A 24950-nucleotide genomic window follows, 5' to 3' on the forward strand; every position below is an offset into this window, starting at 1 on the left:
TACATTCAAAATATCCCTTCTATACACTTTCATTATGAAATACAGAACTTTCAATAGCAGTAGTGTTTTTTTTAGAATCTGTCACGATTGGTATCCCAAAACTCAGAACAGACTCCAAGGGTCCAGTCTTGGCTCACGCTTCTGCCTATAACAGCCGCCTTTCACGTCGGGAGGAGCCCTTCACTACTCGGATGCCGCCAGGTCTTATTGTGAGAGACCCAAGGAGAGAGTTCTGAGCAAGCAAGGGAAGCAAAGCAAGCAAAGAAATCACACCCAGGAACTCACAGGAAGCAGAACCTACGTTGGGCAGGGATTACAAGCACCAAGCACTTTAAATATTTGAATTTTGGCGCCATATGACGTAACGCGTCATGCGCGCGCATAGACGCACTTGTGCACTCATTAAAAGGCAGCGCGCCGGGCACGCGTGCGCCTAGGAATGGACAGCGGGCGTCCCCGCAATGGAGGAGGCGTCCCCGCCGCCCCACTAGACCACCAGGTGCCTTTACATTACCCCCCCCTCCAGAGGGGGCCACCGGACCCCTAGGTTTATCAGTAAACCTAGCCGTACCAGACGATCTGCCGAATATCAGAAGCTGGAACCCAAGTCCTCTCTTCGGGGCCATACCCCTTCCAATGCACCAGGTATTGTAGCTTACCCCTAGAGAGGCGGGAGTCTACTAGCCTTTGAATCACATATTCGGACTGTCCTTCAATAGAAACAGGAGGAGAAGGAGATCTCTTCCGAACCCTAGTAGCAGGTTTTAACAAAGAGACATGAAAGGAATTAGAAATTTTGAGTTCGGGAGGAAGCTCTAAACGGACCGTGTTGGGGTTTATGACTTCAGATATCAAATAAGGACCAATAAATTTGGGTGCAAACTTGGAAGAGGGAACCTTCAAAGGAACATTCTTAGAAGAAAGCCAAACTCTTTCACCAACCTGATAACAGGGTGATGTTTTGTGACACTTATCAAAGGCTTTCTTCTGAACAGCTACTGCAGTAGACAAAGCACTATGAACCTTTTGCCAAATGTTAGAGAACTTATCACCTACAGAATTGACAGCAGGTACATCAGAAGAAACAGTGGAAAACGAAAAAACTCTGGGATGAGACCCATAAACAACAAAAATCAGAGACTCCCCAGTGGATGAGTGAGTGGAATTATTGAAAGCAAACTCAGCCCATGGAAGGAAATCAGCCCAAAGGGATTGATTACTGGAGGCATAACATCTAAGGTACTGCTCCAGAGACTGGTTTGTCCTCTCTGTCTGCCCATTGGTCTGAGGATGGTAAACCAAGGAAAAGGACAACTCAGTACCCATCAGCAAACAGAAAGCCGGCAAAACCTAGAAACGAACTGGACCCCCCTATCGGAGACTATATTCAGCAGAGCCCCATGGAACCTAAAGATATTCAACACAAAATGTTCAGCAAGGGACTTCGCAGATGGGTGGGCGGGAAGGGGAATAAAATGGGACATCTTGCTAATGCGGTCCACAACCACCCATATGACAGTATTCCCATTGGAAGGAGGTAAATCTACAATGAAATCCATGGAAATGTGAGTCCATGGGATTTGGCAGTGACTGTAGCAGACCCTGAGGCTGAGACCTGGATGGTTTGGAACGTTGACACGTTGGACAAGAATCAACATAATTATTAACATTTTGTCTTCCCCGGGGGTACATTGGGGGGAGAGTCAACCTGAGCAACCGTCAAAGAAGTAAGCAAATCTGGACTCAGAGCTGCTATAATCAACTCCTTAGGGACAATAGGGTCAGGTAGACATCTCTCCAGCGGATTGGGGTCAAAACTCCTAGACAGGGCATCTGCTTTGACGTTCTTTTCACCAGGTCTATAAGTTATAAAGAAATTAAAACGGGAAAAGAATATTGCCCACCTAGGATTTAAGCGCTTAGCAGACTCAATATACAAGAGATTCTTATGGTCAGTGATTACTGTTACTACGTGTTTGGCACCTTCTAAGAGGTGTCTCCACTCACTGAATGCCAGTTTTATGACCAGTAACTCCCTATTACCAATATCATAATTCATCTCCGTAGGAGAAAACTTCTTAGAAAAAAAACCACACGGGTGAATCTTATTCGTTACAGGATGATGGTGAGATAGGACTGCCCCTGCGCCGATTTCCGAAGCATCTACTTCCACTAGGAAAGGGAAAGCCAAGTCAGGGTGCAGAAGTACATGAGCGGAAATAAAAGCTTCCTTTAGCAGTTTAAAGGCTGTTAAGGCCTCTACCAGCCAGAAGCTTAGGTCAGCACCTTTCTTAGTGAGAGCAGTAATCGGAGCCACTAATACCAAATAATTCTTAATAAATTGCCTGTAATAATTGGCAAACCCCAAAAATCTCTGTATAGCTCACAGAGATAAAGGTTGTACCCAATTTAGGATAGCCTGAACCTTGGCTGGGTCCATCTCAAGACCCTTCTGGAAGATAATATACCCAAGGAAGTGAACCGAAGTGACTTCGAAGATGCACTACTCAATTTTAGCATACAATCTAAGTAAGACCTCTCGAACATGAGCACGGTGATCAGACAGATTATTTGAGCAAATCAAAATATCATCTAGGTATACTACTACGGATCGACCTAGAAGATCGCGGAATATGTCATTCACTAGTTCTTGGAAGACAGCAGGGGCATTACATAATCCGAAGGGCATTACCAGATATTCATAATGCCCATCGCGGGTATTAAAGTCTTCCATTCATCCCCTTCCCAGATTCGTATTAAATTGTAGGCACCTCTTAGATCGAGCTTAGAGAAAATAGTAGCTCCCTTTACTCTATCAAGGGTTCAGAAATCAAGGGAAGGGGATAACGGTTTTTAACCCCTATAGTCAATACATGGTCTGAGACCCCCATCTTTCTTCTCTACAAAGAAGAATCCAGCTCCCGCAGGGGAGGAAGATGGCCTTATAAACCCCTTTTCCAGATTGTCTTTAATATATTCTTCCATTGCCTGGGTCTCAGGAAGAGATAAGGGGTAAGTTCTTCCTCTAGGAGGAGAGGAACCAGGAATTAAATCTATGGCACAATCATAAGGTCGGTGTGGAGGAAGTGATTCGGCTGCCTTTTTAGAAAAGACGTCCGCAAAGGGGTAGCAAGGAGAAGGTAGCCCTTGTACAGAGGTTGCGGCCAGAACTTGGATGGGCTTCATGCATAAGCTCTGACAATCAGTTCCCCATTGAAGTATTCTATTAGTTAACCAATCAATTTGGGGATTGTGCTTACGCAACCATGGGAGCCCTAAGATTACCGGGGTACGTGGGCAATCAATGATGAAAAAGGAAATTTGTTCCACATGGTGAGAGCTTATGGACATAGAACAACTTACGGACTTAACAGATATAACCCCAGAACCTAGGGAAGTACCATCTATAGCAAGTAACTTGACAGGAGGAAATAGAGGAAGTGTGGGTATTCCGTGTCTGCGGGCAAAGTTAAAATCGAAAAAGTTCCCTTCCGCCCCAGAATCAATGAAAGCCAAGCTCTCTACACTACTTGCATCCCATCCCAAAAGGACCGGAATTATGACTTTAGAAGAATTTTGTTGGGGAGTAGGAATGACATTGCCCAAGCAGAACTCCCCAGATCTGCTTAGAATCTGTCGTTTTCCGGCCTCTTGGGACAAGTGCTACGAAAATTACCCCTATCCCCACAATACAAACACAAGCCATTAGCCCGTCTACGACCCTTTTCCTCAAAAGATAAACGGGTAGAACCCAGCTGCATAGGTTCTTCAGAGGACCTAGAGGAAACCACCTCAGGTTTGGAGAGATAGTCTGTAGGACTAGGTTGTGGGGCTGCTACAGGAATTCCCTCCTGGTGTCTCTCCCTGTGCCTCCTATCAATCTGAATGGCTAGGTGCATAAGGGAGTCTAGGGAGGAGGACGTAGGAAAATTAATCAGGCTGTCTTTTACAGCGTCAGATACCCCCACTCTAAATTGACTTCGTAAGGCAGTATCATTCCACCCCGTTTCCACCACCCAACGGCGTCAGCAGAGGCAGAGCGATCAGGATCGTCATAGATTATCGCCATAGCCTTAAAAAAGGAATCTAGGGATGTACAGGCTGGATCTGAGGGAGGTATGGTAAATGCCCAGAGCTGTGTATCCCCAAGCAGGAGGGTCATAACAAAATTGACTTTTAGCTCCTCGGTGGGAAAGGAACGAGGGAGGAAGCTAAAATACAATTTACATGCCTCCTGGAAGGCAAAAAATTTACTACGCTCCCCAGAAAACTTTTCAGGAAAAGGAACCTTAGGCTCCACTACATACATTCCTGGAGCAGTGTGTGGAGAACTGCCTCCTGGGTAAGAAGTTGTGCACTCATTAAAAGGCAGCACGCCGGGCGCGCGCGCCTAGGAACAGACGGCGGGCGTCCCCGCAATGGAGGAGGCGGCGGGCGTCCCCACCGCCCCACTAGACCACCAGGTACCTTTACAAAATCTTACTTTAGCATTGATTTATAGAGAACAGGTTGCAGTTCACTCCTAAGTCTCGCACCACGCTTCCGTTCCGCTCCCCCCTCCACCCCCTCCCTCTCCTCATGCAGGCACACACGGTGCTCCTTGAAGAATGCAGCATTTAACTTCCAGATTAAACTGAAAGTCTAGCAGTCGCCGTATCGCCTTTTCAAGCTCTGCACAGTAAGGCATTGGTAATGGTAATTTATTTTGAAACCATGAAGAATATTGCACTTTTTTAAATGCTACATATCTTAAAGGACAATGAAAGGTTAATATAAATTAAAAGTAAGTCTAAAGGCATTCTTTTTAAGTACTTACTGCATATCTAAATTCCCAGATCCCTGCTTGCTTCTCTGGCAGCCTACAGCAGTGTAAAGACTACATCACTGAAATCTCTCTGTCCTTCCTGTAGGCTGCCAGCGGCAGCCTTCCTATTCTCTGAGCATGTGTGTAACTTGATCCTGTCTCCTGTTCTGATCTACACATGCCCACCAGCCAATCAGAAACTGATCTGCCAGAGGGGAGGGGGGGGGATGGAATGAAACACATGTGCAGTATGAAGCAAGGAGGGAAAGGAAGGGAGAATACCTTTTTAGAGATGGGTGCCTGTTCTAGAAAATGTGAAGTAAGTGTGACTGAGTAAATAATTGATTAGGTGAGCCAAAAGTGTGGTGTTTTTACTAAACAATAGGAGGACTATTGGGCAGTATGCTTTTTAAATTTTGACTTGCATTCTCCTTTAATAAAGTATTTAGAAGGGATATGTCAAAAGTAATTTTTTTGTGTTACTGTTCCTTTAAGATAGCAGCTGCCATTTCAAGTTGCTTCCTTACTGCAGTCTCTAGCCATAATAGCTGAGATGACACATTCCTAAGGGAGGAGGGAATTCTTAGCATTCTGGTGGGAGGGGGGAGCAGGAGAGGGGAGAGAGGAGAGAACTGTGCAGACTCTGGCCCCGGGAATTAAGGATGTTTCTGAGAGAGGAAGTCACACACTGGAACATCATGTTTACAAAAAAATCTTTTGATAGAGGACTTACTGCTTATGGCTGTATTTACATAGACCTTTCTGATAAAGCTTCCTTAGTTTTTACCTTTCTCTTTCCTTTAAGGCTTAACTGGTTTCTTTGCTTCCTATGTCTACTTATTGCCTAAAGCTCTCTAAGTCAGAATTCAGAGCCTGTTCTTCCAGATGCTATGGGGGAGCAGGATCAATCCTGGAAAAAGTTGTGTGACCTTCCTGCAGAGAAAAAGAGGTGGGTTGGGCATGTTATGTTCAGTGGCTTTTTTTGTGTAATTTTCCTGAAATTTAATTTTAAGACTGTGACCCAAGGAAAAGAAATTGCTATGGGAAGTCAGTGATGAGGACTGGGTATTGTCGCTTATTAAAGACTGGCTACTTGGTGACAGAGTGAAAGAGGTTCAAGTGAGAGTAGGCAGCATCCAATCATTTCTGAGCTAGGCAGTTAAGGTTCTGCTGAAATGAAATATTGGGAAGCAGGAATTTATTTATTTTTCTATGAAAAGTATTTATGTATGGGTTTTGGTACCCCACCAATTGTGTAGGACTGTGTTAGTAGGGTTCCTGAACAGTAAAATAAATCCAAGAAAAATTTAGGATAATGCTAGGCTGTCCTTTCATGGGAAGCTACAGTATTTGTGTGGGGGAATCTCATGTACAAAAGTGTTTTTAGTATGGAATGTCCTTGGGGATGTGGGAAGGAGGAGTCACGGGAGCATTTTATGATTGAGTGTAATGTATGGAAAGCTCTCAATCAGAGCTGCTGAGTGAGAATATTACATCTTGAACTGCTTAAAGACTTTAAATTTCTCTGAACTTACCTATGGGGTGGTGGGTGCTGGGAGGGAAAATGGTATGGACAGAGAAACATAGTATATAATCATCATGCAAATGGACTCTTGTGCAGACAAAAGATCCTGCAGAACATGTTGCAAAAGTCATTGTCAATGAACTGTGTTTTAATAAGACAATGGAAACTGATAAATCTACAGGAAATAAAATGCTTTGGAGGAATATTTACTTTCTTTTTTGATGCTGAGATACTGATATTAATCATGCTTATTTCTGTTTGGTTGAAATCTCTACACCTGCTATCCCACATCCACAGCCCCTTCGCAGAGGCAGTTATCCCACTGCTACTCCAGGCACATAGTTACATAGGGTTGAAAATAGACTGTTGCTCTGTACCTGTCTCCAGTCAACCAAACATTCATACAGTCAAACAAATCCTTCATTCATTTGATATGCGACTGTCTTACCAAGTATAGATGTTTATTAATATAAAATTAAGGTATGGGATCAGTTATCTGTAAACCAATTATCCAGAAAGTTCCAAATTACGATTACGGGAAGGCCAACTCCCATACCCTCCATTTTAATCAAATAATTCAAATTTTTAAAAATGATTTCCTTTTTCTCTGTTAGAATAAAACAGAAGCTTGTACTTTACCCCAACTAAAATATAATTAGTCCTTATAGAAGGCAAAACAATCCTTGAAATTATTTTTTAGTAGGCTTGGAGGTATGGAGATCTAAACTGTGGAACAACCCCATGTCCTGAGCATTATGGTTAATAGGTCCTATACCTATACAGCATTGTATTGGAGACTACAGGGGTTGTTTATCAAGAATGGAGTTGGCAAAAAAAAAAAAATGTGTGTGAGAATTTTCTGAAACCCCAAACAGAAAAAAAGAATGAAAAGAAAGAGTCAGTGGCAATTGTTTCTGAAGGCAACTGGTAGGCTGACCACAAGTTAGTCAGAGTAAGTGAGGTTAGATATTGTATTTATCATACTATTCTAAGAAAAACTGAATAAGGCTTTGTCAGTTTAGGAGTCTGACATGACACAAGGGCTGTGGCTAGCTGAAAAGGGGTGTAAATGGCACTTTCCATAGGTTTTCTCATACCCTAGAATAAGAGGAACATGTGTTCTCCTTTACAAAGAATAATTGTGGTGGAAATTTTAACAATATAGTGTCCTGTAATACACATACAGACTGAGTTACTCTTATAAATACCGATTCAAAATTGCATGAAAAGGAAGCATTAATATTCTCAATTTCTGCATTCTGGATTTAAGGCGCCATAATCCCAAATTACAAGCAGTTATGCCTCTAAAGATAAACAGCTACAGCTCCTACTAGTACTAGTTTAACATGCCATTATTCTGACAATTTAATAGTTTTAAGCTACAGCCCCAGTCCCTTCCCAGAGGCTATTATCCCCACTGCTACTACAGGCACAATCTCTCCCTACCATATCTGCTCTCCCACGTCCACAATCCAGTCTATAATACCCATTTATATAAGTTCTGCTGTGCTGCTTCCCAATAACTTCTGTTCTAGAAATCCACAATATTTCTATTTCCCAGATAGCTGCCCATGCTTTTACCAGGCAGTTCTGCACACAAGTAAGTAGGTCATGGGAATTTGTGGTGACTTCTAATATCATATTTTACAGTATGAGGTAGATCCTGCTTTATTACTAGTTTCAATGACATGTGATGCTAGAACCGATCATAGCCAATTACATCCCTATGTACCATATATAATTATATATTTCACAGGTTATTCATGGCTCTGGTGCGATATATAGGGTATTATGTGTAACCCCTATTGTATTCAATAAGGATATTAAAAGTCATGGAGTGATTCGTAAATGGCCATAGTGTAGATGATAAATATATATTTAAACACATACATGCTTATTTAACAATACTAGAAACTGAAGGCCTGAACTAGTAGAACAGATGGATTCAAACAAAAGACCTGCACTATTTAATCACTTATTAGACTGTTATTAATACAGGAAATATACACATATATTTATAACAGTGATCTAAAGGAGGCCTTCACATTCTATTTCAAATTGCTTAAATTCCTAGAGGGATTTTGTCCACCCCCTCTCAGTCATTCACATACACAAGCATGGAATCTTAGATTGGAACAAATCTGCCAACAGACACAGACATTGAGGAGATAAATATAGGCAATAAATATAAATATATATGTATTGATATGAATTGGAATATATGCATGGTAGATATATATCTGCAGAAGTAATAGATATAGACATATATAGAGAATGAAGATGCATGTGAGAGTGCAGCACTGGAAGAAGATAGCTGTGTGCAGAATATAGGATACAGTGCGACCCTGTAGCATCTGCTGGTGATGCAGAACAAGTGGCTAAGATGACATGCTAGCCTCACGCATGCTATCCAGTATTTTGGCTGTGGTGCCATCCCAGCTGCTTGTACTGCCCCCACACCCCAGACATGCCACCCCCACCCCTCTGCCAGTGCAATACCCCCAGCCAGGAGGGTTCATAGAGAGTCAAAGCCTTGAAGTTGCCCAAGTCTGGAGCCCCTAGAGAAAGGAGCAGATAGATATGCTAAGCCATTGGGTACTCACCCACCAAGAGAGAGAAGAAAAATCTGCCAAATCAGTGGGTCTCACGAGACCGGACACCTGCAGCGTTTCGAGGATGTGCGGGGGAGGCGGGGTCGAACCTATGTATCCAGCAGCATGTATGCGTCCGGGGGTAAAAGGGTGTCTGAGGGGTGGCACACAGGGCTAGTGTAGAAGCTTGAAGGCTATAGAGACAGATCGCATTCTCTCCCCCAGCGCCGGGCTTGTGTCTGTAGCGCCCCTGCCTGCTCTGTTTCTATGGATATGGGCTGTCAGTCAGGGAGTGCGCTTCTACTCCACACAAGCGGTAATAGGATTTGGACTTGCGCTCGAGGAGTGCGCCTGTACTCTACACACTCATGTAAGGGTGAGAGAGCATCAGATTGATGATGCCGGGAGAGACAATTAGAATGGGTGACTGCCGCCCCCAATCCCCTCCATTAGGTGCCCCTAATAACAGAGCCGTTGGGAGACGATACATCAACACATTATTTGGTCCTTGCAGAATGGGATTTTCAAGGGAGCGGGTAATATTGGAATGGGAGGGGGTAATATTGGAACAATGAAAGGGAGGGAGATAGTGTTCGGGGTATCTACAAAAGTCAAAACAAACGTCCAACTTCACCTTGAGAATTAAGACTTTTAGGGACATTGAGGGGAAAACTGATCAGCAGCAATACACAGGAAAGAAAGGGAGAGTGTCTACTGCGCTGCGACGGATATCCATGTCCGTGCGACTTTCACTCCAGCTTCCGCACCAACTGCATATACATACATACATACACACTCTCTCTCTCTCTCTCTCTCTCTCTCTCTCTCTCTCTCTATATATACTGTATATATACATACATATATATATATATATACATACATACTTATACACACGAACATATGTACACACACACATAAATATTTTTTATATCTTTTCAAAGTCCCTGTGTGTGCGGTACTCTGTTTCTTTATATATATATAGACATATACATACACACAAATACACATACATACTAGATACACACATTATATATATTTGTATATATACATACACACATACACGTCTATAAATACAAGTATATATATACACATACATATACCAACAAATATACACATACATATGTACATATACCTATATGTATCTCTATAGAGGAAGCAGGGCAGACCCTGCAACTGCTGGGGGGTCCTGTAGGTATAGGGCACCCAGAGGATTACTTATATCTTTATGGAAGTATATAATGCCCACTCAAGGGTATAACTATAGAAGCATGATGTCTTGTTCCCAAAGTTTAGTGGACCCCTTAAATGATTTTTCTATGGGGTCCATTGACTTCTAGTTACACCATTGTACCCCACAGTAAAAGTTATTTTGTGTCATTTAGCCATCTGTAGCTGTCCGTATACATTAAGATTTGCTCATTTGCCCTCCAGCAGGCTGGCCCTAATAAGGGTAATCAGATCATTAGGTCCCCCAGGCCAATGCTTGGTTCATAACAGAGCCGTTGGGAGACGATACATCAACACATTATTTGGTCCTTGTAGAATGGGATTTTAAAACATGCCAGACAGGTCTGACCAATTTCTGTCAGGGAGGGGCCATACAAAGGCAAATAAACTGCTGACTTAGCCTGAAGAGGCCAAACCAGCAGCTTATGTCACCTTGGCAAATATAGAGTACAACATCAATATCCATCAGTTGGTTTTTGGTAGTGATTCAGAATTCAGTTTGGGATTCGGCCAAGATTCATCCGTTTTCTGCAGGATTCAGATTCAGGTGAATCAATCAATTCCTTTGGTGCAAGACCTTCAGATTCCCGATAACCAAGTGATGATCCAAATGTCCTGGCACTCGTTCAGGAGTCCTAGGCGAAGATACTGACACATGGTGGAGGCTCCCTTTTATACCAGAGTTCTTAGCAAACCCCCCAACACCAAGTGCTGACTTGTACAATATTGTGTACAAACTTTTGTCTTGAACAAAACATCAGCATACACACACAAAGACCCTTATTCAGCATACATTTCATCAAGAATACGGGCAGAACTGTCTTTGATAAAAGTTCTGCTTTGTTTGAGCACTGTAATGTTAAAGTTAAGCCCAGGAGAAAAAAACTGAAGCAGACAGCTAGAGCTGAGTTTCTATGGGAACCAACAATTCCATCTCTTTACTGGCTGCTAGATTGGGGGCGTGTTTAGTAATCTGAGCCTAGAACAACTGAGCATGCCCACAAGCCAACGGCCAAAGCAAATTCCTGAGGGTGGGGGCTGAGTGGGTTACAGGAGGAGAAGGAAATCTAAGTGGGATTAATTAAGGGGATGCTGCAGCCTTACTATTAACCTCTGGGCAACCAGTGTGGCAGGTATTGAAAGATTTCAAAGAGGCTGTTCACTGATAAGATTTTTGTGTGTGGGGTTTACATGTCCTTTAAAGGACAAGGCAACTCAAAATATAATGTTTTGCCTAATAAAAGAAACCAAAACTCTCAGCAGCTTTGCAATATACATTTATTACAAGTTTGTAATGGTTTTTGAGTTATTTGTATTTATAATTGCTATTAGAAGCAGTGTTTGTCTGTCCTTTTCTATTCTCTGCCCTGGCGGCTCAGACTGTTGAAACAATGTAACACAGGGCAGCAGACTGACAGACCTGACTTGCTGTGGAAGCAAGACCTTTGCAACATTGTTTAAAATGTAACAACCTGGAGTTCAGCAAATGCTGCTTTCAATAGCAATTACATTTACAAATAACGTTTAAAGCGCTACAAATTTTTAATTATTTCATATTGGAAAGTTGCTTAGAATTTTGTTCTTTCATTATGCAAAACATTATTTTTGGGGTTGACATGCCCTTTAAGCGAGGATGAAGTGGTCAGGCGATACAGTCTCAATAGGGCAAGCCATATCCAGCCTGCTTGAGCCTTCCCTGCAGCCACTGACTCGCAGAAGCCGCGCTGTCCCCGGGATGGTCAAACTGCTGTGCTCCCTGCACTTTTTGGCTACTAGCAGTTTCCAGAGGGTCGGGGGGTTTATGGGGGGTGTAACAGCCTACCTTTTTGCGGTGCCTTGGCCAGGTCCTGGACGCCCTACGCTCAGTGTCCGGGAATTTCATCTTGTTCCTCCAAAATCGGAACGAGTGGAACGACGTGAAAAGGCATTTTTATGGGGTAAGCGGCATCCCCAATGTGTGGGGTGCAATTGATTGCAACCATGTGGCTTTAAACCCCCCCCCCAAGACAGGGAGCACATTTTTAGAAACAGTAAGTGTTACCACTCCCTTAACATGCAAGTGGTGTGCGATGGCAAGATGAACATCATGAGCATCGTGTCTGGGTTCCCCGGCTCCTTTCACGATGCTTATATCCTAAGGCAGTCCGCACTTAACGATGCTTTCGAGACAGGACAAATGCCTCATGGGTGGCTGTTAGGTAAGTATTTGTGTCACGTCTAGCACAACTTGCCCACATTTGCTTTCTGTATTCCACTGTAAGACCAGTCCCTGCCTGCCATAAGCTTGTTTTGCAATTTGTAAAGTGTATGTATGTATGTATGTATAACTTTATTTATAAAGCTCTACTTATGTCCGCAGCGCTGTACAGTAGAATACATTAATATAAACAGGGGTATTAAAATAGATAATTACAAAGTATTACAATAAGCACAAATAAATACAAGATACAGTTGCAATAAGTTAAGAGTCAAAGACACAAGAGGATGGAGGTCCCTGCCCCGTAGAGCTTACAATCTATATGGGAGGGTAACTTACAGACACAAATAGGCAAATATAAGTGCTGTAGTTCACAGTGGGTGACAATACAATATAAGTGCTGGTTCCCAGATCAGGTGCTAGGCGAGTGCTCCAAAAGGTAGTCTTTTAATTTGGTTTTAAAAAGACTGAGGGAGGATTCTCTCCGGAGGAAATCAGGGAGGGCATTCCAAATGTAAGGGGCAGCAAGGCAGAAAGGTTTAAGGCGGGAAACAGCAGTTGTAGTGGGGGGCGCAACCAAACGATTGCTTTGCGAGGAACGAAGGAGTCGGCCAAGAACATACAGAGACACAAGAGAAGAGATGTAGTGAGGAGCAGATGAATGGAGGGCTTCGAAGGTTAAGAGAAGGAGTTTGTAAAATATTCTTTGTTTAATAGGAAGCCACTATAAGGATTTAGCAGGAGAAGGGCCTGAACTCTCCTGGATGAGAGGAGGAGAATTCTGGCAGCAGTATTTAATATAGACTGTAGGGGGGAAAGATGGGAGTTAGGGAGGCCGATTAGTAGCAGGTTACAGTAGTCAAGTCGGGATAAGATGAGAGCATGCATGAGTAGCCTAGCTGTTTCAGTAGAGAGAAAGGGACGGATTTTGGCAATATTGCGCAGGAAAAAGTGACAGGTTTTGACAGTGGTGTTAATATGGTCAGAGAAGGAGAAACAGGAGTCAAAGATCACCCCCAAACAACGCGCCGAGTTGACCGGGTTGATTAGGGTGCCATCAATAGAGATAGAAAAGGGGGGGTAGGACCAGGCTTAGGCGGAAAGATCATTAGTTCAGTTTTTGCTAGGTTCAGTTTGAGGTGGCGTTGGTTCATCCAATTAGAGATAGCCAGGAGGCCGTTAGAGATTTGAGTCTCAGTTTCGACTGTTAACAAAGGGGTCGAAAAGTAAATTTGGGTATCATCAGCATACAGATGATATTTAAAACCAAATGAACAGATAAGATCTCCCAAAGACAGCATGTAAAGGGAGAACAACAACGGCCCAAGTACAGAGCCTTGGGGCACCCCCACATTAAGAGGGACTGGAGATGAGATTTTGTTAGCATAGGAGACAGTGAATGAACGGTTAGAGATGTAAGAAGGGATCCAGGATGCAGCCTGACTACGGATACCAATCGAATGCAGAATCTGCATCAGGAGGGAGTGGTCAACCGTATCAAATGCAGCCGATAGATCTAGGAGGATTAGTATGGAAAAGTAACCATTGGCTTTGGCAACCTGAAGATCATTCCTAACTCTGCGCAACGCTGTCTCAGTAGAGTGCGCAGGCCGAAAGCCAGATTGCAGCAGGTCCATTAAATTATGTGCATTAAGAAAGTTAGTTATACTGGAGAAGACAATACGTTCTAAGATTTTGGAGGCAAGAGGTAGAAGCGAGACAGGGCGGTAGTTAGAGAGACAGAACGGGTCCAGCGTGGCCTTTTTAAGGATAGGCTTGACACAAGCCTGTTTAAAGGAAGAGGGGAAACTTCCAGAAGTCAGAGAAGAGTTGAAGATGTGAGTAAGAGTCTGAGTAAGTTCAGCAGCACAGTGTTTGAGCAGAGAAGAAGGCATAGGGTCTAGAGAACAAGTGGTGAGGGGAACAGACAATAGAAGCCGGGAGACTTCGGAGACAGTTACGGGACCAAAAGAGTTAAGACATGCAGAAGGGGGCTTAGGAAGGAGGAGCTGGTTAGTATTGGAATTTGATTGCGGATGGACTCCACTTTGTTCATGAAGAAATCAGCAAAGTCCTGGGGAAAGTGCATAACGTCAGGTAATGGAGTCTGTGAGGGACGCAGAAGGGTATTGAATATTGAAAACAGGCGTTTCGGGTTGGCTTTATTATTGTTTATAAGGGTGTTGAAGTATTCCTGTTTAGCCTTCGACAGGGCAGGTTTGAGGCAGGCCAATAGGAATTTATAATCAATAAAGTTGCCTTGCGTACGGGATTGCCTCCACATACGTTCCGCAGATCTCGCACAGGAGTGTAGGAATTTGGTGCGCACATTCAGCCACGGGCGTGGGCAAATGAATCAATGGTGGAGGCTAGTATGCTGTTGTACTCGCTAACCAGGGTATCAGGGTCAGACATCTCATTAAAGGAGGAGAGACTGGACCTGAAAGAGCGAGTTAAGGCCAGGAGGTCTATGTCACGTGTATTTCGGATTAGTAAAGCAGGGGAAGGAGCAGGTTGGGAAGGAGAGTGAGAGACAGAAAATGTAACCAGGTGATGGTCAGAGAAGGGGAAGGGGACACTGTTAAAATCAGAAAGGGACAGATTTTTGGTAAAGACTAAATCCAGAAAGTGGCCATCCTTATGAGTCGGAGCATTTGTCCACTGAGCGAGTGGCCATCCTTATGAGTCAAAGCAGCTACTTGTAGTGTCACCTATCAGTCTCACACTGTCACATCTGTTGCAAAAGGGCCGTGTTTTGACACAGGGAGACTGGAAGCAGCTTATTTGTTTGTAGGATCTTATTACATCTTATTTTATTTCAGGAGATGCTGGCTACCTGTGCTTTTGGTGGCTCATCACACCGATTCACAGGCAGCGTTCACGGGTCGAGTGTGCTTTTAATGAAGCACATGTGAGAGCGCGGTCTGTGATTGAGCAGGCATTTGGGGTCCTTAAAAGCCGGTTCTGCTGCCTGGAAAAATCAGGAGGCAGCCTCATGTACAGCCCCTCCAAAGTTTCCAACATTGTGGCTGCGTGTGCTGTACTGCACAATCTGGTGAACTGGCATGGCTTACCAGGGGATGTGGCCGATGACCTGGAGGACCCCATACATCCACAAGATCCTGTCCGAGGTGCGGATGCCAGAGGGAGTGAAGTCCGGGGACAAATCGTTACCAATTACTTTTCCTGTAAGTACCTACAATCTTTAATCCCATACACAAGAAATACCAAACAACTTTTCCAAAAAAAAAAGGTTTATTTCCAGGGAACCCACTTCCAAAATAAATGAGCAGGTGATTCCCCCACCCGCAACACAAATAGAAAAAACAGAAAGAAAGATTTCAAAAAAACATGTGCCTTAGAAAAGATAGGTTCCACAAATCCCTAATGTGTCTGATTTATTTTCTTTTACGAAGCTGCCTAGTCGAACCTGCAGGAGCGGGAGCTGTGCTCTCAAGAGTAGCTCGACTGGTAGAGCATGTTGGCTCTGTTGGCTTTTGTGTCTGTTGTAGTAAGGCAACCTTTTCTACCCGTGAGCCACATTCCAATGTAAAATGAGCTGGGGAGCAACACAACCATTGCTAAGTTTCTGGGGGTGCCACATAAGGGCTGTTATTGGCAATTTGGTAGTCTCTATGTGGACAGGCAGCCTACAGGAGGCTCTATTTGGCAGTACATCTGGTTTTTATGCAACCAAAACTTGCCTCCAAGCCAAGAAATTAAAAATTTGCACCTGCATTGTGGTCACCAGGAGCAACATCCAAGGGTTCAGGGAGCAACATGTTGCTCACGAGCCACTGGTTGGGGATCACTGTAGTAAGGCATTTTGTTGCTCTAGGAGCAAATTTTGGCGAGCCAACAGTGCCAGTCTTTGCCTTTTCAGTTCTTCCCGCTCCTCTTGCAGGCTTAACGTGGCAGCCTCATGTTGCGCTTTGCGTGCCTCGCTGGCCTGCTGGAGGCTTAGCATGGCCAACTCATGTGCGGCTTGCCGTGCCTGACTAGCATTGTAGGCATCAGTGGCCACACACAAGTCGACATGCATAATATCCAATTTTTTCATTAAGGCTTTATGATGCCTTATTAGGGATTTGTGGAACCTATCTTTCTGAGGTTCCTGGGGGGCCACATTATCTCCTCTGGCCTGGGTTGGGAGCTGCTGCTGCTGGGGAATGTTGTCCGGGCCCTCATATGAGAACAAGGCTACATCGCTGCCACCTACGTGTGACCCTCTCTCACTTTCCTCCCCACTAAACGTAACCCCTCCAATTGCAGGATCGCATCATGGGGAGTGGAGCACAGACTAGGAGCGTCCACCTTTTGGAAAAAAGAAAAAAAGACTTTATTTACTTTCTTGTTATTATGTTCATGATGCCAGACAAACTTCATGGACAATAATGATTGTCATTTTTTGTAAAACATGACCAAGTTTATTTTGACAAAAATATTTGTGGACATTGATTTTTTTTTTTTAAAGATTTTATTTTGCATATTTTATATTTACAAACAATTGAACAAGAGAAAAAACAGAGTAGAAAAGAGAGGAAAGGAGAGAAAAGCAGAAAAAAGAGGGGGGGTGAGGCTAGGGTACCAGTTCTGGTTGCACAGGGCTAATGATCCTCCATAATCACCAAATTTATAGGTCCAGCCACGAGCCCCATACGGCATTAAATTTCTCCGGGCACCCTCTAGCTAGATAGGTCAGTTTCTGACTGGGAAGGGAATCATCCACCAATTTCCGCCAAAATTGGAGAGGAGGAGGATCTAGAGACTTCCAGTGCATTAGAATGGATTTCTTAGCGTAGTAAAGCAGCTGCAAATAGCACAGTCTAGAGTAGGGGTGGAGGTGCAGGTCACCGGTTAGTCCTAGCAGACAGAGTTCAGGGGAGCGTATGTTTGGGAAGGCAAGCTTCTCATTGAGGAACTGTAGAACCTCCCCCCAGAATCTTTGTATCACTGGGCAGGACCAGAAAACATGGAACAGAGTGCCAACATCGCTTCTGCACTTGGGGCATTGGTCAGTCACATTTTCATAAATTTTGGCCAGGCGGTAGGGGGTTAGGTACGCTCTGTTTAAAAATTTTATCTGGATGTATCTGTCCCTCATACAGATTGATATTTCTGTCACTTGCTTAAGGGCATCCGACCACATATCGTTGTCGGGATGTCACTCTGCCATTTGATTTTGGCTTTCTGCAGAGGGGAAGGGCCTGAGGCAGACAGTATGGTGTAAAACCAGGAGAGAGGTTTGGACAGGTCCAGTCTGTGGAGATAGGTCTCCATGGTTGTTTGCGCTACCCTTAGTGGTCTTGCGGGGAATTGAATACTAAAGGCATGGCGTAACTGCAGAAATCTAAAAAACATGTCTGGGGGGGGATTCACCTCTTGTCTGAGTGTGTCATATGTATTGCATTCTCCCCCGGTAAGAATGTCCCCTAGAGTTTTGATACCTAGCTGTGCCCATCTTGCAATATCTGGGAGAGCGTGAAAGTGTGGGAGCTGCTTATTGCCCCAAAGTGGGGTCCGTGGTGACCAAGTCTCGAGCGAGCCATGGACCAGCTTCTGTGATTTCTGGAAGGCCTGTACCACAGTGGCCATGAGGGGTGTAGTGGTATAGAAAGGGGAGGTGCCTCGGTAAGGAAGCTTAGATGGAGCCTCATAAGAGCCTAGTATAGCAGCCTCCAGGACCACTGCTGGATTGTTAACATTGGGGACCATCCACCAGTGGGCAAAGACAAGCTGGGCAGCTATAAAATAGAAATTGAGATTTGGTAAAGCCAGGCCTCCTCCAGAGGAAGGTGCCTGGAGTATTTTAATATTCAAGCGTGGATGGTCTCCTGCCTTGTGGACATTGATTCATTCCAAATGAGGCAAAAAGGTAAAATCAAGTTGAAAAGATTGACTGTCCAAAAGTCCAAGATGAATTGACTGCACCTAACCCAGCAAGACACACTTGTCAAATAACACACCTATCTTATTAGCAACACACTGCACTTCTGGAATTGAAACAGCTGCAATATACATGGACACAATTCACTATTATGCCACTGCACAAGCCTAACACAAAACACAGGTCTAACCAAATTTGGTAACAAAAATACCTGGAATGGGAGCAGATGACGATTGTCTGTGTTTGCTAGTGCCAGGTGGTGTTAAGGATGAATCTGTTGGAGAAAACATTGTTTTACATTAATATTAAGCTTCTCTGCAAGAGTAAATACACTTGTATTAACCCTTTTACTGCCAGCTGTTTTGGTCAAAGCGGAACTTGTATTGCCAGACAGTTTTTGAACATTTTGCACTGTTTCACTTTAGGGGCCTTTCCTCGGGGGTACTTTTAGTTTACCCAGGAAAACAATATATCGTTTTTTTCAGAACAACCTAAGCTTTCAAAATATGGTAGAATTTTTGTGTAATTCCAATTCTGTAACAAGATATAGGCTTCTAAATGTCTAAAAATGCAAAAAAAAATCATATTTTCCATAATATAATCACATATACTAGAAACAAAAATTATTTTATGCACGAATATACAACTGATTTGGAAAGTCCCATGTCTCCTGAACGTGCCAAAACCAAATATATATAGTTTTATGGAGATTTCTCACTTGTATAGGTCAAAAACTCCCAGCAGTACACTACCAAATTTCCAAAGCACTGCTCCAGAAAGCTGCATACTTTAGATTTCAAGGCCAAAAATTCCACTAACAGAAGGTTTATCCCAGAAAATTGTACATTTTTGAAAAGAACAGATTCTGGGGAATACAGAATAGGCACAACTGTCTGTCTACTCCAAACTATCAAGTCACAATGCTTTCCTAAAGTTATTGGTTTTTATCAAAATTTGTGATTTTTTAAAAAAATCGCTTCAAAGCTTCCAGTCTATAGTATCTTATCTCCTACAGGTCATGAAGTAACCAAATAAAACACCCTAAATATGAACGCCTGGGGTCCACTGAACAGTTTGATGCCCAATATGTATAGGTTTACCTAAGTATGTGGCATGTAGGGGCCACAATGTAAACATACCCCATATGATCTGCCATTTCTGTCATTTCAGCTTCTGCAAAATCAACACATTTACATCATTATATGTGGGATAAAGCTAGTAAAAAGTATGCTCACCCCAGAAAGTCATATATTTTTGGAAAGTACACATTCCCCCAAATCTAAAATGGGTACCCATATCTTTCTACTCCAAAGTACCAAGCTGCACAGCTTTTCTAAAGTTAGCAATTTTGATGACATTTCCAAAAATCCCCTCAAAGCTTCCACTTTGCAGCATCTTATCTCCCACATAGCATTAGGTACCAAGATAAAACACCCTGAATTTGAACACCAGGGGTCCACTGAACAGTTTGATGCCCAATATGTATAGGTTTACCTAAGTATGTGGCATGTAGGGGCCCCAATGTGAACATACCCCCATATGTACTGTCATTTCAGCTCCTGCAAAATCAACACATTTACATCATTATATGTGGGATAAAGCTAATAAAAAGTATGCTCACCCCAGAAAGTCATATATTTTTGGAAAGTACACATTCCCCCGAATCGAAAATGGGTACCCATGTCTTTCTACTCCAAAGAACCAAGCCGCACAGCTTTTCTAAAGTTAGCAATTTTGATGACATTTCCAAAAATCCCCTCAAAGCTTCCACTTTGCAGCATCTTATATCCCACATAGCATTAGGTACCAAGATAAAACACCCTGAATTTGAACACCAGGGGTCCACTGAACAGTTTGATGCCCAATATGTATAGGTTTACCTAAGTATGTGGCATGTAGGGGCCCCAATGTGAACATACCCCATATGTACTGTCATTTCTGTCATTTCAGCTCCTGCAAAATCAACACATTTACATCATTATATCTGGGATAAAGCTAGTAAAAAGTATGCTCACCCCAGAAAGTCATATATTTTTGGAAAGTACACATTCCCCCGAATCTAAAATGGGTACCCATGTCTTTCTACTCCAAAGTACCAAGCCACACAGCTTTTCTAAAGTTAGCAATTTTGATGACATTTCCAAAAATCCCCTCAAAGCTTCCACTTTGCAGCATCTTATCTCCCACATAGCATTAGGTACCAAGATAAAACACCCTAAATTTGAACACCAGGGGTCCACTGAACAGTTTGATGCCCAATATGTATAGGTTTACCTAAGTATGTGGCATGTAGGGGCCCCAATGTGAACATACCCCCATATGTACTGTCATTTCTGTCATTTCAGCTCCTGCAAAATCAACACATTTACATCATTATATGTGGGATAAAGCTAGCAAAAAGTACGCTTACCCCAAAAAGCCATATATTTTTGGAAAGTACACATTCCCCCGAATCTAAAATGGGTACCCATGTCTTTCTACTCCAAAGTACCAAGCCGCACAGCTTTTCTAAAGTTAGCAATTTTGATGACATTTCCAAAAATCTCCTCAAAGCTTCCACTTTGCAGCATCTTATCTCCCACATAGCATTAGGTACCAAGATAAAACACCCTAAATATGAACGCCAGGGGTCCACTGAACAGTTTGATGGCCAATATGTATAGGTTTACCTAAGTATGTGGCATGTAGGGGCCCCAATGGGAACATACCCCCATATGATCTATCATTTCAGCTCCTGCAAAATCAACACATTTACATACTTTATGTGGGATAATGCTACAAAAAAGTATGCTCACCCCAGAAAGCCATATATTTTTGGAAAGTACACATCCCCCCGAATCTATGATGGGTAAACATTTCTTCTTGCTTCAAATTACCAAGCTGTAAAGCTTTCCTAAGTTTGCAGATTTATATGACACTTCAAAAATCGCATAAAAATGTTGCAATTTGCCGCATTTATCTCTCACAATTTCTTGATAAAGATCAGATAAAGACAATTCACCCCAAATAGGAACACCTATGGTCTACTGAACAGTTTGATGCCCAATATGCATAGATATACCAAAGTCTGCGGTATATACTGAACCCAAAATGAAAATAGCGCATAAGGATTTCTCGCCTGCCAGCTCAGCTTTTGCACACAAAGCCCCCTGTCAGTGTATTATGTGCCAAAACTTCCCCTAACTATACAGTGACCCCCACAAAACCATATATTTTTGGAAAGTACACATTCTGACAAATCCAACAAGGTAAAGAGTCCTTTCTACACCAAAGTACCAATCTGCAGAGCTTTCCTAAAGTTATTGGTTTTTATGACATTTCAGAAAATCGCCTAAAAATGTTGCAATTTGCCGCATTTATCTCACACAATTTCTTGCGTACAAAGGCAAGTCACCCCAAATAGGAACACCAGAGGCCTACTGAACAGTTTGATGCCCAATATGCATAGATATACCAAAGTCTGCGGTATGTACTGAACCCAAAATGAAAATAGCGCATAAGGATTTCTCGCCTGCCAGCTCAGCTTTTGCACACAGAGCCCCCTGTCAGTGTATTATGTGCCAAAACTTCCCCTAACTATACAGTGACCCCCACAAAACCATATATTTTTGGAAAGTACACATTCTGACAAATCCAACAAGGGTAAAGAGTCCTTTCTACACCAAAGTACCAATCTGCAGAGCTTTCCTAAAGTTATTGGTTTTTATGACATTTCAGAAAATCGCCAAAAAATGTTGCAATTTGCCGCATTTATCTCACACAATTTCTTGCGTACAAAGGCAAGTCACCCCAAATAGGAACACCAGAGGCCTACTGAACAGTTTGATGCCCAATATGCATAGATATACCAAAGTCTGCGGTATGTACTGAACCCAAAATGAAAATACTGCATAAGGATTTCTCGCCTGCCAGCTCAGCTTTTGCACACAGAGCCCCCTGTCAGTGTATTATGTGCCAAAACTTCCCCTAACTATACAGTGACCCCCACAAAACCATATATTTTTGGAAAGTACACATTCTGACAAATCCAACAAGGGTAAAGAGTCCTTTCTACACCAAAGTACCAATCTGCAGAGCTTTCCTAAAGTTATTGGTTTTTATGACATTTCAGAAAATCGCCTAAAAATGTTGCAATTTGCCGCATTTATCTCACACAATTTCTTGCGTACAAAGGCAAGTCACCCCAAATAGGAACACCAGAGGTCTACTGAACAGTTTGATGCCCAATATGCATAGATATACCAAAGTCTGCGGTATGTACTGAACCCAAAATGAAAATAGCGCATAAGGATTTCTCGCCTGCCAGCTCAGCTTTTGCACACAGAGCCCCCTGTCAGTGTATTATGTGCCAAAACTTCCCCTAACTATACAGTGACCCCACAAAACCATATATTTTTGGAAAGTACACATTCTGACAAATCCAACAAGGGTAAAGAGTCCTTTCTACACCAAAGTACCAATCTGCAGAGCTTTCCTAAAGTTATTGGTTTTTATGACATTTCAGAAAATCGCCAAAAAATGTTGCAATTTGCCGCATTTATCTCACACAATTTCTTGCGTACAAAGGCAAGTCACCCCAAATAGGAACACCAGAGGCCTACTGAACAGTTTGATGCCCAATATGCATAGATATACCAAAGTCTGCGGTATGTACTGAACCCAAAACAAAAATAGCGCATAAGGATTTCTCGCCTGCCAACTCATCTTTTGCACACAGAGCCCCCTGTCAGCGTATTATGTGCAGTAACCCCCCTAACTATACCGAGACCCCCAGAAAACCATATATTTTTGGAAAGTACACATTCTGATGAATTCAAAATAGGTAAAGTTATTTTTGTACACCAAAGTTACACCTGGCAAAGCTACGCTAAAAACAGATTAGGAACACATATACAGGGATAAAAATGCAATAAAACCACAAAAATTGCGCAAATCAGTGAAACAACAAAATAAGTCACATGACAGTGTAATTAGTGGTCAGAATATCTGATCCAATAGTCACTCTGTCAAAATAAACAGTTTTTAGGTAAAAGAAACTAAAAACAAAGTGGTAAAAAAAAAAAATAAAGTGTTTGTGTATACATGTGTAAAAGTTGTGTGATAGTGTGTAAGTGTGTATATGAGTGTAAATAAGTGTAAATAAGTGTATAAAAGTGTGAAAAATGGAAAGAAAAAAAAAATCAAACAAACAAACAAACAAAAATGCTAAAATGTGTGCTGTAAGTGTGTGTAAATGTATGTAAGTGTGTATAAATGTATGTAAGTGTGTGTGTAAGTGTATAAATGCAAAAAAAAAAAAAATACTTCTTACCTGTCCTTGAAGACCAATCGCCTCCTCTTCAGTGGCGCCGGCGCTGGGGGAGAAGGAGGAAGCAGGAAGCAGCAGATGCGATACGATCGCGTCTGCTGCTTCCTGGAGGGTCCTGCGAGCGATCGGCTCGCAGGACCCTGATGACAGCCCCCCTGGCACGTTGCCCAGGGGGGCTGTCATCGGTAGAAACTCTAATCCTCCTTGATAGGAGAGAAGACCTTAAACACCAACGACGTATGGGACACGCCGTTGGCGTTTAAGGCCTTTTACTGCCAGCACGTATGCCATACGTGCTTGGCAGTAAAAGAGTTAATGTGATTACACCTACCTTGGCCAACATTCCTGTCCGAATCATACGTGCCGGACACACCTCTCCCACTCTCAGTGTGTAGGAAAGACAGCAGCAGCTCCTCAAATTTGTTAAAATGGACTCGCTTTGCAGGGCCACTTCCAGTTCCAGATCTAAATAAAATATACAAATCGTTTTATTGTGTTGGCTCCAATAAGCAAGCCATAACAACGCAGTCACTTTTTGTTGGTCATTGTTGCCCCAATCAATTCCCTTTACTTTCAAGTGTAACAATACTATGGCATGCTCTGACACAAACCCTACTAAAATGCTGCAAGTTGCTGCTAAGTGGCCTTGCTAACTCCCAGGGCTCTCCATTATACTCTGTATAAAAACTCTGTATTAAACAATGCTTAAACAATAATCCTCCTTGATAGGAGAGTACAGGGCACTAGGCTCTCCACCAGCGCCTCATTCTCAAACTCAGAGAATTTTAAATTCCAGAGCCTGCTCTCCTGTTGCTGTTTCTTCCTTTTGCCAGATGAGGGGGGGGTAAGCTCCTCGCTCTCCTCTCCACTGGCTTCCTCCGGGCAATAATCCCTGTCTGTGCCCTCAGCATCAGACACATCAAGGCTACCCAGGTAAACAGGCCTCTCTGTGTCACTGCCGGAGCTGGGTGACACAGCAGCTGGAACACTTGGAAGGTGCTCCCTCTTTTTGGCCACCTTTTACCTCCCTCACTGGTCTCACAATTTAGCACTACCCCCTTCTGTGCTCTCCCAGCGCAAATGCGCAAAATGGCACTAGTTTTATGTGCTACTGCGTGCGTCAATTCGCGTGCTAATTAGCGCACGCGTGAAAAGTACCGCACGTGTGTTAATTAGCATGCATGCGAAAAGTAGCGTGCGCACGTTAGTTACCGCGCGTTGCATCTAATACCGCATGAAAATAGTCTTTGCGACTAAAATAACGCAAGCAGCATCGCGCGTAAATTAACACAAGTATGCTTTTGGTGAATTGTGCGTTAAGTAAAAAATTAAACATGCTATAAATAGCGCTTGTTTTAACTCATTTTAGTGAATCAGCCCTCAGGGGTCCACTGAACAGTTTGATGTCCAA

The 24950-nt window shown here is 43.0% G+C and overlaps 1 protein-coding gene and 1 long non-coding RNA gene across 8 annotated transcripts in view; both read right to left on the reverse strand.

The window, feature by feature from the left end:
- anks1b (ankyrin repeat and sterile alpha motif domain containing 1B) overlaps nt 1–9581 on the reverse strand; it is a 203045-nt gene extending 193464 nt beyond the window's left edge. For 3 of the 7 annotated variants that reach the window (XM_031898699.1, XM_031898697.1, XM_031898694.1), the window contains exon 1: nt 8933–9007. The gene's annotated coding sequence lies outside the window, so the exon portion shown is untranslated. Of the gene's footprint in view, nt 1–8932 lie in introns of all 7 variants that reach the window. The other 4 variants (XM_031898696.1, XM_031898695.1, XM_031898698.1 and 1 more) reach the window with 4 other exon arrangements.
- A 6122-nt stretch (nt 9582–15703) lies between these two features.
- On the reverse strand, nt 15704–24000 carry LOC116409695. Its single transcript, XR_004221918.1, has 3 exons — nt 23871–24000; nt 18443–18505; nt 15704–16658 (listed from the first exon to the last, which is right to left on the reverse strand). It is a non-coding gene; the product is annotated as an uncharacterized LOC116409695 (long non-coding RNA).
- Between the last annotated feature and the right edge of the window lie 950 nt (nt 24001–24950).

Source organism: Xenopus tropicalis, chromosome 3 (assembly GCF_000004195.4).
Source record: "Xenopus tropicalis strain Nigerian chromosome 3, UCB_Xtro_10.0, whole genome shotgun sequence".
Lineage (NCBI taxonomy): Eukaryota > Metazoa > Chordata > Amphibia > Anura > Pipidae > Xenopus > Xenopus tropicalis.